The sequence below is a fragment of the Beta vulgaris genome, chromosome 2 (assembly GCF_026745355.1).
Source record: "Beta vulgaris subsp. vulgaris cultivar EL10 chromosome 2, EL10.2, whole genome shotgun sequence".
NCBI lineage: Eukaryota > Viridiplantae > Streptophyta > Magnoliopsida > Caryophyllales > Amaranthaceae > Beta > Beta vulgaris.
In genome coordinates, this window is record NC_079203.1 from 46,932,412 (window position 1) to 46,945,080 (window position 12,669).

Here is a 12,669-nt window from a genome sequence, read left to right on the forward strand (position 1 = left end):
AAAAAACCCTAATTAACCTTTTAACCTTTAACCCCTAACTCTAATTCCCTAATTTTAACCTCACCACCTGACCCCACCCCACTCTAAAGCCCTAACAACCCAACCTCCACCACCTCCCCTTCCACCACCCCTGAAACCCAACCCAGCGGCGACAACACCACCAACCCAGCTTAAACACCCAACATCGGCATCCCCCTACCACCCGCAGATAGAGGATAAAAATAAGAATGCAGTTTCCGAATCCAATTTGGTCTAAATAACAAAATCGATTTAAATCAGAAACGAAAGTGACTCAGTGAGTATTCATTTTGAATCATATAGGATGTGGTGCCTATGTAAGATCTGAAAAATCCAAATTATATCCTACTAGTGCTATCTTATTAATAGATTTAGAAAATTGTATTACAATATAATATTTGTGTTTATGAACCAAGCAATATAAGACATCTGTTTCACAATATCATTTAGGCACTATTCACCAATTAACTTTGACAATCTTTCTCTCACTATTATGTAAGAAAAAAACATAGTCAAGTGGATCTTGTTAAATCCGTCTAAAGGATTCTAAATATCAACTTTTTATAATATTTGCTTATACACAATTAAAGATATTTATATACAAAGAAGAGTGTTGGAGTGCGTGAAAAAACAAATGGCACATGTATTGTTTTCTATAGCTTGATATTTGTTATCTTTAATGGTAAAATGGTCCAAATCTATTTGAATATGACTTAATATAATGAGAATAATAACCTAATATGTTTCAGGTCAGAAGGTTAATTTCAGCAAAACAAAAGTGTCTTTTAGCAATGGTGTGGATGCTATGAGGTGATGGGAGATTATTAAAACTCTCAGGGTCCGTGAAGTAGAGAAGCATGACAAATATTTGGGGTTTTCGACCATCATTGGTCATTCAAAGAAAGCCATGTTCGCATGTTTGGAGGAGAAAATTTGGAAAAAATTACAGGGGTGGAAAGAAAAACTTTTATCTCTCCCGAAAAAGAAGATATTAATAAAAGCTGTAGCGCAGGCTATCCCTAAATATATGATGAGTATTTTCCGGATTTCAAAGGGTCTCATATATGAAATTCACTCATTATTAGCTTGATTTTGGTGGGGTTCAGTTGGCTCGAAACGTAAACTACATTGGCACTCTTAGAAATATTTGTGTTTGTCGAAATCTTTGGGTGGAATGGGGTTCTGCGATCTCAAATGTTTTAATCAGGCACTTTTAGCAAAGCAAGGGTGGAGGTTTTGTGAAGAGAATGGATCTATGGTGCAATCTATTCTAAAAGCTCGATATTTTTAAAATTCATATTTTCTCTAGCTTTTAAAGGCCATGATCCTAGCTATTCATGGCAAAGTATGTGGGGAGTGAAGGCTCTTTTACTCGAAGGTTTGAAGTGGAGGGTTGGAAATGGTTTGAATATAAATGTTTGGGATTATGCTTGGTTGTCGGGAAAGGGGTCTTCTTTAATCCCAACACCTGCAGCAGAGAGTACTAGAAACATGAGGGTTGCAGAACTTATTGATTTTGAGAATGGGTGTTGGAATAAAGAGACGGTTTGCGAGGTCTTTGATGATGCTCATAGTGCGAGAGTGCTGGATATCCCGCTATCTTCTTCGTTTCCAAGGGATAAGTAATACTTGTGGCCAAATAGTGAGGGTGAGTATTCTATTCGCTCGAGATATTGGCTTGGCGGACTTGGCCATGAGAGAACGTGGGCTTTGATGTTTGCTTCTAGTAGTGCAAGGGAGATGTGGAAACGGGTATATGGGGACTTGATGGTCCGTCAAAGCTAAGCCATTTTATATGCCGTGCCTGCAAAAATAGTTTGCTTGTTCAACAGCGCTTACGTCGTCATCGACATATTTCTACTTCCCAAACCTACCAGATATGTGGTGTTACGGATGAAACAATTATTCTTTCTCACTTTGAGTGCTCCTATGCGTGTGCTATATGGCAGCCAAGTGAATTTGCTGATAATTTTGGAAGCAACAAGCACATATTTTTCGGGAAGATTTATGTGGGTAGCAATGATGAGTTACGTCGCTTTGCTACGTTGGCTTGGGCTGCGTGGATGTGTAGGAATAAAGCTCTGTTTGATACTGAAGTTGCTTCTCCTATGCACTTAGCTGCTGGGTTCACTAAACTTGTCACTGTTTTTAGAGAATACATAGCACAAGTTACGAGGTGTCCTCAGATTTCTACTACGGTGGATGTAAAGCAGTGGGAGAAATCACCCGCGGGTTGGTTAAAAATCAATGTGGATACGTTAATGATAGCGGTTTTGTGGGCTTGGGCGTTTTTCTAAGAGAAGAGACGGGTTGCTTTGTGGCAGGTGTAGTGCGACGTTTGTCGTCTCTGTGGTCAGTAGGTATGGCGGAGGCAGCAACAACTATGTTTGGGGGTGAAGTTGGCGCAAAGGATAGGGGAATTCGTGTGTGGTTGGAATGCGATGCAGTAGATGTTGTGAATGCTATCTCAAGAAAGGCTAAGGGTGGATCTCTCATCTTCTTATTCTATCAAGAGATTATTGATGCTAATCTCTCTTTTAGTGCTTTTCGTTGTTCTCGTATTAGGAGGGTTGGGAATATTGTTGCCCATCTTGTGACGCATTGGGAAGTTAATATTGATGTTGAAATTATTTCTGTAGAACATTTTCCCCGAAATTTGATTACGTGGGGGAAACTTGATATTACTTGATAAAATGCTTCCCACGTTTGCTCTCAAAAAAAGATTATGGTATTCAAAATAATATATGAGGAACTTAAAATACTTGAAATTTTTTACAATAATACTTCCTCAATTGTTTAAAATTTTTAATATTTTGACATATTTTGTTCACAAAAGTACAAGTTTGTGTAATAATATTTTAAATAGTTATTAGTAAAATAATAAATTTAATATTTTAAAATCATGTATATCAAGACAAGTTCAATAATATTTTACATGATTTCCATAGAAATATTATTTTAGATACTTATATTTATCTTTATATACTCCTTAATTATATGGTCAAAATAATGAATTTTGCTAAAAAAAGTTAAGACAATTCTAGAATTTTTGTTCAACAATATATATAATATTTTCGTGCAAGTGACAATGAACCGAGCAAGAGATATCTAAATATATATCCTGTTTTGCGAATCCTTTTCATATGTTGTGTGATCGATTCTCTAACTCATGCATTTTACATTCTCTTTTATTTTCATGCTAGTCCATTGCCATTCTTATGATTAATCTAGAGTGAGAAAGGGAGAAGAGGGATTTAGAGGGGGAAACCTTATAATGATCAATATTACTTCTTTTTTGTTTGACATAACAAAAATTTATATTAATTGAAAACAAAATTACAAACTAAAGAAGGGACATCCAAAAGATAAACGGAAACTAAAAGAACATTGAAAAGAGTTTGACTAGCTCTTACAACCCATTTTATACCTTACTTGTCTGAAGCTCTATGCAGAGGATATTACGGAAATCACATAGGGAACTTCTCTCGGGTGCTTGTTGGTAGAGTTGATTCGCAACTAGGAGCATGCACTCAAGTGCATGTAAAGGATGGTGCACCCTCTACTAAACGACGTAGTTTTGACATTTTAAGAGTCCATGATTTAATTTTAAGAACAATTTTGTTATTTGTTTCATTGAATCTTGCAACTTCTTTTATCTTTTCAAAGACAATTGTTGACGAGATTTATTTTCAAATTTGAATTAAAAAGGTATGTTATTTTGGTTTAGACTCGATGTTCATTTACTATATATGTTCTCTTCATTACGACTTATTTTCTTTTATAGTTGGAGATTTACATGTTCTTTAATTTTATATTGTGTGTTCTTTTATATGAATGGTATATGTTATTTCGGGTGCACAATAAGCATTGTGCACCCTAGTGCATAATTCACGCTTTGGAGTTGATCTTGTGTCTTGCATATTTAAAACTAGTGACAAGTGATGGAAACTGTTGAGAGATTAAGTCAAAACGATCTTCAATGCTAGATTGCCTATTTTGTTTTTGTGAGAACTGGAGGTTCACAAAGACATTAAATACCAAGATCTTTGAAATGAGAAGTCTTCCTGAAATTCTAAAGAATGGAACTACCAAGGAAGTCACTTTTTTTGTGACTTCATAGTGACTTCGTACCCTGCAAAAAGTGTATCATGAGTCTTTCTTTTAGAGGTAAAAACTCAACATTTGTGGAGGTCGAAAATTTTCCCAAATCAAATTGAAGGGCCTCCCACAAGATTCATATTTGAATAGTGATGATTCTCAAAGCCATCACATGAACATAGGGCGATGTGAATTTCTTTAACTGATCACCCAAAAACCTAATCAGAAGATCGAAATCAGCAATCCTTAAACAAGAACATTGAACCCATGCAACGATGATTTAGGTTCTTTCAGAACCTAAGAACAAAGATCTTGATATTTATGAAGACCTATGTTATTCGCCAACACATAACTAACTAAAGGTACACCTAAACAGATTAAATAAACTCAATGATGTACTATACTTTTGATATGATCGATTTCCTAGATCATTTTTCATCGTAGAAAAACTAAATACACCCAACAAGACAAACATAAAGAAAACAATACACCATCACAACAAACAAATCCTAAACGTATTGCGTCTAAAACATAAAATTTTCATCGGAGTTGCCGCTTGTAAAGCTTCCAGCTTGGCGCGCGACCCAAGACTCCACTACTCGTGGGATTGCTGCTACGCAACCCGCTGGTGCACTCTACGCCTAACAATTATTCTAGGTTTTTGTCCCTAATTCTCCACATGGCTTAATGAAGATGGTGAAGGAAAACGAAATAATAAAGAGGAAAGAAGAAAAATAAGAAAAGAAACAGTGTGAGAAGCTCGACGACCACCGATAGAGCGTCACAACTGCTCAGGCAGTGGTCGACCTCTCTCCACTATGGACTTTCGAGAGTTAGGATTTTTGCGAGAGGGGGAGTTTTTTTTCGTGAGAGGACAACACATAATGAATACTTCCTTTTATTTTAATTAGTTAACTCATTTCGCTTTTTAGGTTGTCCTTTATTAGTTTACCCCACTTTTTATGTTTTTGAAATGGCCCACCACCAATTGTTTATTTTTTATTTTTTTGAAAGAGAAATTTCATTAATTGAAGGCCAAACGGCATCTACAATAGATATTAAAGAAAAACAAGATACAATTAAACAAGATTAAATCAAATTCGTCTCCGAAGAAACTATAATGAACCAGATCGAGCAATACAGCGCAGCCCCCTTGTATTTGCTGAATTAAACAGCTATTGATGAGGAAATCTATCATTCTGACATAGTTTGGGAAGAGCATTCTTGATCGAACCATGTTAACCGCATCCGAGATTCCAATACCTTCATGTTGAGTCTCGAACTTCAACCAATAAGAACAATTTCTCATACCTAAAAACAAAAAAACTACACTCACAACTCCCATAGGGGAGAAGGAGATCTCCACAACAGAGACTAAAAACCCCATAACAAGGTTTGAAGAAATCTCATACAGAGATACTAATTTATTCAACAAAACAAGAAAATGAAATGAAAACTGAAAATAAAAGCAGAAAAGGGGCTTACCATGGATGAAATCATCCATGGCAGCCCCTAACTGATGAAGAAGGGGTTGAGGAGGCTAGGGTTTTAGAGAGAAAAAAGAGAGAGGGCTAGGGTTTTTTATTTTTACCACCAATTGTTTATTATTATCTTCACATAATCACTCTATTTATCCTGGCCTATCATATTAACTTCGATATATATAATATGTCAATTTAATAATACTTTCTCTCTATTTTTATGACTCACATATCTATTTCTAAAATTTTGTGCTCAAAAAGTGGGTAAACTAATAAAAATCAGAGTAAGTATTACAAAGATAAATACAGTGCATGAGGAGTTCACAATTGAGGACCAATAAGGTTTCAACCTTACAACGAGGAGTAACTTTCACACTATTGATCTTGGTTCATTCTTTCTTTCTCAACATTTTCTAGTCTTCAACTATCTTTTTATAACTATTTACGTTATAGAGAAAGATCGAACTGAAGTAGTGAAAATTCAATTGTTGTCGACGAAAAAGGCCAACTACAGACAATATTACTTCACCCTCAAAAACTAAATGACGTTATCACGTACCAAAAATGATGATGCACTTGTGGCGACGTCAATGTATTACATCAATTACATGTATGTAAGCGAGAAAGTAGTAAAGAAAGAATAGGACCCATGGAGTTGTCGAAAAGAAGTTAAAAGTCTTAACCAATTCTGTTTTGTGTAACACATGTTATCAAATAGTCTTAATTCAATAAGACTAAAGAAAGACCCAAAAAGTACATGAGTTAACTTAGTTAAATGTCTTGTAAATTGTTTGGATTCTAGCTCAGGCTTCACCTAATAATGTAAAGAAACAAGTGTGTAGTCCGGGGGTGATATCTCGAGGTGTTAGCTTGTTAAAAAAGAAAAATATTAGATGAAGTAGATAAATTTGATAGAATATCTATAAGTGATCAGGATACAACTATAAGGGAATTGCATAGTAGTTTCTTGTTATTCTCATAAAGAGGCATAACATGTGAAAACGATTTTGCAAGGATTTCAAGAAGTTAAAACAAGATTTTAAAGTTTTGACTTATAAATTACTTGTGAGGTTGTAATGGAAAAAGGGCTCATTTGCTAAACGCCGTCCTATTTTTTGCTACTAACGCCCTGTATTTTTGTACAAAAATACAAGGACCTTTCTTTCTCTTTTTCCTCCATTCCCTCACTCATTTCTTTTACATCCCCCCCCACCACTCCTCCTCACCTCTTCCATTCCCTCTTATCCTTCACTCTCGCTTTCTCATTCCTTCCATTTCCTCTATTGAAGGACGAGATTTAAAAAATTCCGACAAGTTCACGTTTTCCAATGACTTCAAGTTTTTTTTTACCAACTCGTTATATTACTGGAAAATGTTAATGTAATTAAATTTGTTTTGAGTGAAACTGGTATAATGTCTTAAACATGGCGCTTCGAACAACCTAGCACGGGGGTTTAGTGTAATAATTTTTGGCCGATTTTATTTAGCTTTATTAGAACATCTCAGAGTAGAGTAAAATTTACCAGAAATTGACTTAAAAATGCCAAAAAAGTACCTAGGCGCCTAAAATAGGCGCCTGACCACAGGTACAGGCGCATATACCTGTGGTCAGGCGCCTATTTTAGGCACCTGACCACTTTTTAGACATTTTCAATTTTCAGCATTATTTTCAATTTTCGGGAAAGTTGCACGTATTGTAAACGGAAAGGTTGCTGGAGAAGTTGCCGGAGGAGTGGCGGCGTGATGATGTTATTCAACCTCCTTCAATATGTGATGAAAGAGAGTGACCGAAAAATTGGCCGGAAAAGTGGTCGGAGAAGTGGTCAGAGAAGTCCTTTGATGATGAGATGGTGGGAGGAAGTATGAGAGTGGGAGAGTGAAAGAGAGTGAGGATGTATAAGAGTGGGAGAGTGAAAGAAAGCGAGGAAATGTATATAATAGAGGTAAACATTTTGGCCCGGCCCGTTTTTGGGCCGGGTTTTGGGCAGAATTTTTCGGTCCGGCCTGCTCAAATTTTTTTTGGCTTTGGGTAAGCCAAAAACGACTTTTTAGTCTATTTTTTGGCTCGGTCCGTTTTGGCCCGCAAAAGCCCGCTAATTTAGGCCCAAAATAACGGGCTTTAGACACAAAAATTCGGCCCAAATTTAGGTCCGGCCTGACCAATGGGCAATTTTTTTTTGGCCACGGCCCGGCCGGAACCCGGGCCATGATCACCTTAAGTATATAAGTATAAATACATAAGAAGTATTTATACAAGACGTTAGTAGAAAAAAGAAGAGCGACATTTAGCAAAACCCAAAAATGGTTAGACACTTTGTTTCAAAACCAAAGGTCATTGATAGAGTATAAATCTATTCCTGGTACCTCAACCAAAAGCTTAAGCTGATGGTTGAGGTCCCAGGATTAGATTTATACTCTATCACTCCCCCTCACGTAAGAGCTCTTTGGGCTTGAAGTGTGGATGCAGCACATGTCTTCCTCATACCTGGCGTTAAATTCTCCACTGAGAAAGGAGGGGTGGATGAGATTCGAACCCGTGACCTTTTTGTCTCGCTGGCTCTTGATACCATGTCAAAGGACCAACTCAACCAAAAGCTTAAGCTGATGGTTGGAGTCCCAGGAATAGTTTAATACTCTATCAAGGAGGGGTGGATGAGATTTGAACCCGTGACTTTTTTATCATGCTGGCTCTTGATACCATGTCAAAGGACAAACTCAACCAAAAGCTTAAGCTGATGGTTGGAGTCCCAGGAATAGTTTAATACTCTATCACACCCCCCTCACGTGAGAGCCCATAGGGCTTGAAGTGTGGATGCAGCACATGTGTCCCTCATACATAGCGCTAATTATTCCACTTAGAAAGGAGTGGTGGATGAGATTTGAGCCTGTGACCTTCATGTCACGTTGGCTCCGATACCATATTAAAGGACCAACTCAACCAAAAGTTTAAGCTGATGGTTGAGGTCCCAGGTTTAGATTTATACTCTATCAGTCACATCATCACATGTTTAAGATTTGCAATGATCGAGATTCATTTTACGGAGTTCACATGAAAATATAATCGTTGCCTGAATTAGGAGTTCCACTTAACAAATTAAGTATTTGGCAAGCTTCTTATATATGTGTAAGTTCTTCGTTAAATATAAGTCTCATAACGGCTAACAAACTGTGCAAACAGACCTCTAACAGGGCCTCTTAATTGTCCCAAAACATTAGACAATTAGCCCAAAAGGGGAAAAGACTCTATCTATCATTAATCATCAATGCCTTCATCTCTAATAGTACATGAGTTCCAGTTTCTAATACTATTTCTATATGCATGCTATGTGTGCGGAGGTATTATCTAAGTTTTTAAAGTGCATATGAAGGTGAAAGTAAATAAATTAATCAATTAGAATCAACGACGAAGAATATGATAGATAAAGTAGCCCAAACCTAAAATAAAAAGATGGCATGTGAGGCTCTCGAATCATCACATTGTCCCCTTTATCAGACAACCAAAATCGTAGCATAATTTCAATTTAAAGAGATGTAGGCTATGTTCTTTTTGACTGAGATAATGGAATTTGAATTTAGCTAAGATAAATTAAGTTCAGTTTACTTCAGTTCAGGTTGAGATAAATTAAGTCAAGATTAGTAATTATATAGCGTGTTGATGTGATTATTTTTTTTTTGAAAAAAAGATTGATAAAGTTGCATTTATGTTTTTGAGGGTATTTTTATACCTTTATATGGACATATTCTAATAGAGACTGTCATATTATTAATATTTAAAATAATAATTTTATAATACCTTTCTGATTATAATGATAACTATAATTTTTAAGGTTTTTATATGCTTTTTAATTATTGGCTTCAATATAAAGGGATACCTCAATTTCACATTAGCAACCATTTTTTTAAACTCTGTACTCAGAACAGAAGTTAATTTCTTCAACCTATAGTAAACCTCAACTCTGATCTCTCTATTTAACATATCCATTTTCTTTTTCTAGAATCATACTCCTCTCTAAAATCATATCCATTTTTTTTAATCCGCTCTCCTTCCTCTCTAAAGTTCTAGCCTTATGCATGTTATACATGCAAAATAATTATCAAAGTTAAATTAATTGCATAATTCTAAAAATTATTTACAAAGTTTTGTTAAAAAAACATTTAATGTCTAAAGTGAAAAATTATATAGCCCGACACGCCTATAAAGATTCTTAATTCCCAAATCATGAATTCAATAATTTAATGGTCCAAAACATAAAATTGCCCCTTTAAATTACTCTCAGGGGGCGTTTGGTTCGCGCAGGGGTAAGGGAAAGGAATCCAGAAAGAGTTACAAGGAGAAAGGAAAGGAATGACCCTGATTTTGCCTGTCTGTTTGGCTCCAACCCTGAAAGGGAATGATATACTCCCTGCTTCCCTTTGTGACTGTTTGGTTTTTTAAGAAAGGGAATCAACCAGTTTATTAATTTATATATGTTTTGACTTATGATTGTATTCATTCAAGATGTTTTATGATATAAAGATCAAAATACTATTTGAACAATACCATTTTGAAATTTGCTTATGATCAAATTTGTTTACATTGCCGCTTCATTACACGAGAAGTTCAAAATACCATTTTTTAGCATGTTAATACCAACTAAAACCACAACAAAACACTTGTCTAAAACACAAAACATGTTTACAAATAAACATAACAAAGTTTCAATGTACTTCAAATACAATTACTAGTTCAAAATAACATTTCTTAGCCACGCTAAAAACACCACAAAATACTTGTCCAAAACAAATAACATTGGCCTACAAACAATCATAACAAAGTGTTCAAAAACTACAATGTAATTACTAGTAGTCTCCATAGACTCATGCATTGCCATCATTTCCACCAAGAACACTTTGACAAATATGCCTTTTAAAGTATATGGACACTTGAAAAAAATCAACAACTTGTGTGGAAACTTACATCAACATGATCAACCTTTCTCATTTTGTTAATGATTCATGAGTTCATGACTGCTGTCAAATGCTTCACATTATTAGAAACAGGATTCACAAAAAAACTATAAAAATAAATAAACGTTATTAAGGTTGTCCCATGTTCTGTGCATAAGCTCACTGTGAGCTATAAACATGGCAGAACATAATGTAGTACAGATATTGCAGCAACAACATGGCAGAACAAAATAATGTAGTACAGATATAAACATGGCAGAACATAATCCATATTCGACTAACCCTAAGCAGCAACATACTCTGCGATATTGCAATTTTTTTTTTAAAAATAAAATCGAAGTGCTACTACAGATTTCGCCGACCGATATTACAACTACAGAACTCGCCGGCAAATAATCAAATCGTCAAGGTTATAAGAGTCGCAATTATAATCTAGTGGTACTTACATTGCTCGTCGGCTTCTGGGGTCGTCGGGTCGGCGCGATGGTCAGAAGTCGGCTCGGTGGTCCAATATCGATGGTGGTTGGGCAGTAGTTGTCGCTTCAGGCAGTCGGCGGGATGAGTTGAGTTGAAGTTATTCAGAGCAGTACACAAGAGGAGAGAGAGAGGGGTAAGGGTTTTCAAAACCCTTGGGGGTGGGGTAATCAACTTAGAGGACTTTGGGGGTAACCTAATAGGAAAAATAGGTAAAGGGTTTCATTAAAGTGGTGAAACAAACAACATAAAAGGGTTTTATTAATGGTCTTTCCCTTACCCTTTATTGACACCCCAAACCAAACGCCCCCTGAATTCTAAAGTCGGTTAATAATCTTTGCCTATTTACAATTTCCGCCTGATTAGCAAACCTCATACCCCCATCCCATTAATCCATCAACAAACAATCCACCAAATCGGCTCAAATTCCATCTCATCAACAACACACAATCTCTCTCTTTAGGCCAAAACACTCAGATGATGAAGGGTAGGGAAGGCTACGATTTTTAGAGAGAAAAGAGGGAGAGGGGGCAACACTTTTTTTGTAAGTATAAAAATATGTAGACAAGCTTTTTGATTTCAACCTTTTTATTTAGTACTATAATAACATTCTCTTACACAAATTTCATTGAAATTGTTTTATCATCCCCAGTTTCTTAGATGTTTCTTTTAACAACTTATTATCCATAACGTTCATTTTTCAATTTCTCACTATACAATATATTACAAAAAGCTAATAGAATCAAGGATTTTTTTATTTTTACCACCTTATAAATAGCCCGTTTTACACTTTACCACCTTTTGTTTTTTTTTTTTTCAATTTTACCACCTTAAAGTTTTCAACTCGTTAAAAATCACCCCCCTTGACTAGGGATGGGCAAGGGTCGGTCTGGGTCGGGTCTAGCTGGACCCTAGACCCGGACCCTAAATTTTTTTGCAGACCCAGACCCGGACCCGGACCCTAAGGGTCTGAAAAAATTGGACCCTGACCCTGACCCTTAGGGTCTGGAGGGTCTAGAGGGTCTGGAGGGTCCAGGCCTACATTCTTTATTTTGCCAAATTATCAACATTATTAATATCAATAATCATCTGAAATTCGCATGAAACAAACGCAAAAAATCGCATGAAACAAACACAAGAATTTGCATGAAACAAACATAAACATATAAATTGAAAAAAAGTAACAGATAAAAACTTATAAACTGAAAAAAAACGAAACAAACACAATTCACAAAGATATAAACTGAAAAAAAACGAAACAAACATAAACATACAAACTGAAAAAAACAAAACAAACACAACTTACATAAGAGTACAATTCAGAATGGGTGTTTTAGTTTAGGTTCTAGTCTTTTAGAAAATCAATTTGTTTTTTTTTAAAAAGAGTTAAAATGTTTATATTAAATAAGTTTAGGGTCTAAGGGTCGGGTCTGGGTAGGGTCTGGGTCCAAAATGTTAAGACCCGGACCCGGACCCTAAAAAATTTACTTGGACCCAGACCCGGACCCGGACCCTTAGGGTCTAAAAAAGTTGGACCCAGACCCTTAAATTAGGGTCGGGTCCAACAGGGTCTGGGTAGGGTCCTGGACCCATGCCCATCCCTACCCTTGACTTAGCTCCGACAAAGAATCCCGCGAGGGGTCCCCAAATA